Raw genomic sequence first — 3,534 nt, 5'->3', positions numbered from 1 at the left:
TATTTGTTTGAATGTGGAATCTATTAAAATTGGAAGGACCCAAAAATAAAATAGAGTGAACAAAGATCGATATCCTAAGCATCTGTGAGCTGAAATGAATTGATATTGGCCATTTTGAATCTGACAATCAAAAGGCATACTAAGACAGGAATGGCAAATTGAAGATGAATGTATCACATTCATCATCAGAAATAATATTTCAAGATCTATCTAATAGTACAATGTGTCTCTGATAGGATAATATCCATAAGTCTTAAAGGAAGACTAGTTAATACAACTATTATTCAAATTCATGGACTAAACACTAAAACCAGTGATGAAGAATTCTATCAACATCTTTAGTATGAAATCAATCAAACATATAATTAAAATGCATTAAAAATTACTGGACATTAGAATATAATAGTTGGAAACAAAGAGCAAGGAACAGTACTGGGAAAATATAGCCTTTGTGATGGAAATAATGCTGGAAATAATGTTTTTTTCTTTTTATTGAAGTATATAGGATGCTTTATTTTGAGTCTTGTGATAGTTTACATGTGAGAACACTAGCTTCACATTGATCCCATCATATATTGTTCGCTTGCCATGGTTACAAACCCCTCCATGCATCATCCACCAACCACAGGGTATACCCCGCAAGCCTGCCCCCCGGTTGTCAGCACACAGGCTCTCTCCCTCTCCAGGTCCAAATGGTATTATAGACTTTTGCAAGACCAATGACTTATTCAATATAAATACCTTAAAAAAAAATAGTGACTATAACCATGGATCTCTCCAAATGAATACACAGAAATCAAAATGATTACATTTGTGGTAAGGAACAATGGGGAAACGTATTATCATCAACTAAACAAGGCTTAGAGTCTATCATGCATCAATTGTTTATATGGAAGCTCAGGTTGAAGCTGAAGAAAATGAAGGAGAGGCACTGTAGCATAAGCACTGGATTGTAAGGTTGGTTTGAATCACAAGCTGCTCCTTGGAAACCCTATACAAGGTTACTATGAATCAAAAACAACTTTACATCACTAAACAACAACAACCAGAGTCAAAACACGATGTTGAGTATATTCCACCTGAATTTAGAGACCATTTGATGAATAACACATTTGACTCATTGGACTGAAGATCTGCTGAGTTGTGGGATGACATCATGAACATCATAAATGAAGAAAGCAAATGGTCATTAAGAAGACAAGAAATAAAATACCAAAATTAATGTCTAAAGAGACTAAATCTTACTCTTAAAAAATAGAATAGCTAAATAGAAGAAATTAAGTGAAAGAACTAAGCAGAAAATCCCAAAGGATAGTTTAAGAGGAAAAAGGAAAAGAATCTATTGAAATCTGCATAGACCTGGAGTTAGAAAACAAAAAGGGAAGAACACACAATTTCTCAAGTTGAAAACAGAAGAAAATAATTCTAGCATAGGACAAATGTGTTGTACAAGACCATTATAAAGTGTTAAATACCTTGTTGTTGTTGTTGTTGTTAAGTGCCATCGAGTCGGTTCCGACCCATAGCGACCCTGTACAGGGTTTCCGAGGGTGTAAATCTTTACGGGAGTAGAAAGCCTCATCTTTCTCCCGCGGAGCGGCTGGTAGTTTCGAACCGCTGACCTTAAGGTTCGCAGCCCGATTCGTAACCACTACGCTACCAGAGCTCCTTGTTAAATACCTTAGCCATGGTATTTTCAATTGTCTCATATGCATGTGAAAACTGAGCAATGATAAAGGAAGGCCAAAGAAATGATGCATTTGAATTGTGATATTGTCAAATACTGAAAGTACCAAGGTCAAAAGAACAAACAAATCTATCTTGGGAGAAGTACAGTCAGACCATTACTGGGAAACTAGAATGTCAAGACTCATGTATTTTGGAAATGTCAGGAAGGACCAGTCACTAGAATTGATCATCATGCTTTGTAAAGAAAAGGATCAGTGTAAAAGTGAAAGAACACCAGTGAGGCAGATTGGCATGATGGTTTCAACAATGAGATCAAATTGTGAGCATGACAAAGGATGAAGCATGGTTTTGTTGTGTTGTGCATAGGTTCACAATGATGATGACTCAGAACCAACTGGAAGGTACTCAATAACAAGAGTAAATTTTCCTTTTGCTGTATATATATATATATATATATAACATTTTGGTGGTGGTGGTCAGGTACACTTTAGTCCTCAATTTGGAGTCTTTGCTCTTCCATACTTGCGAGATGTCTTATGAAGATTTCTTCATAAGAAGAATTCTTGTGTAGCAGATTTGCCTAATTCAATACATCCTTTGATTTCTGGACTGCTGCTTCCATGAGTGTTGATGGTGGATCCAAGCAAAATTAAGTCTTAGACAACTTCAATCTTTTCTCCATTTATCATGATGTTATTTATTAGTCCAGTGGTGAAGATTTTTTTTTTAAATTTATTTCTTTACATTGAAGTGCAACCCATACTAAAGACTGTGGTCTTTGATATTCATTAGTAAATATTTTAAATCTTCTTTGTTTTCACCAAATAAGGTGGAATTATCTACATTTTGCAGGCTGTTAATGAGTCTTCCTCCAATTCTGATGCCACATTTTTCTTCATATAATCCAGTTTCTCAGATTATTTCCTCAAAATACAGATTGAATAAGTATGGTGAAAGAATAAAACCCTGGAAAACAACTTTTATAATTTTAAACCTTTCAGTGTCCCCTTGTTCTGTTCAAATGACTGTCTCTTGTTTTATGTACGGGTTCCTCATGAACACAATGAAGTTTTCCAGAAAATTCATTCTCCACAATGTGGTCCATAGTTTGTCATGATCCACAAAGTAGAAAGCCTTTACATAATCAACAAAACACAGAGAAACATCTTTCTGGTATTCTCTGCTTTCAGCCAAGATCCACATAACATCAGCAATGATATCCCTTGTGCAATGTCCTTAACTGAACATGGCTTGAACCTCTGGCAAGTCCCTGTCAATGTACTGTTGCAGCCATTTTTGAACTATATTTAGCAAAATTGTATTGCATGTGCTATTAATGATATTTTCTGATGATTTTCACAGTTAGGTTAACTCTCTTTGGAATGGACATATATATGGATTTCTTCTAGTTAGTTGGCCAGGTATCTGTCATTCAAATTTCTTGGCATAGTCTTCAGTGCTGCATCAGTTTGTTGAGATATTTCAATTTATATTCCATCAATCCCCTGAGTTTTACTTTGTGGAAGTGCCTTCAGTACAGCTTGAACTTCTTCCTACAATACCACTGGCTCTTTATCATACACCACCTCTCGAAATGGTTGAACACTGACCATTTCTTTTTGGTACAGTGTCTTTGAATATTATTTTTCTTTTTAAAGCTTTTATTATGAATCGAGTATGATTTACATGGGAGAACATTGGTTTTGTATTCAACCAATCATATTTTGTTTCGTTGTAATGATTACAATCTCCTACATGCATCATCAGTTTTGATGCTTTCTGCATCATTCAACATTTTGCCCAAAGAATCCTTCAGTATTTGAAGTTGAGGCTCAAATTTTTTCA

This window comes from Chrysochloris asiatica, unplaced genomic scaffold (assembly GCF_000296735.1).
Source record: "Chrysochloris asiatica unplaced genomic scaffold, ChrAsi1.0 scaffold00012, whole genome shotgun sequence".
Taxonomy (NCBI): Eukaryota; Metazoa; Chordata; class Mammalia; order Afrosoricida; family Chrysochloridae; genus Chrysochloris; species Chrysochloris asiatica.
Note: the sequence above shows the minus strand (reverse complement) of the source record.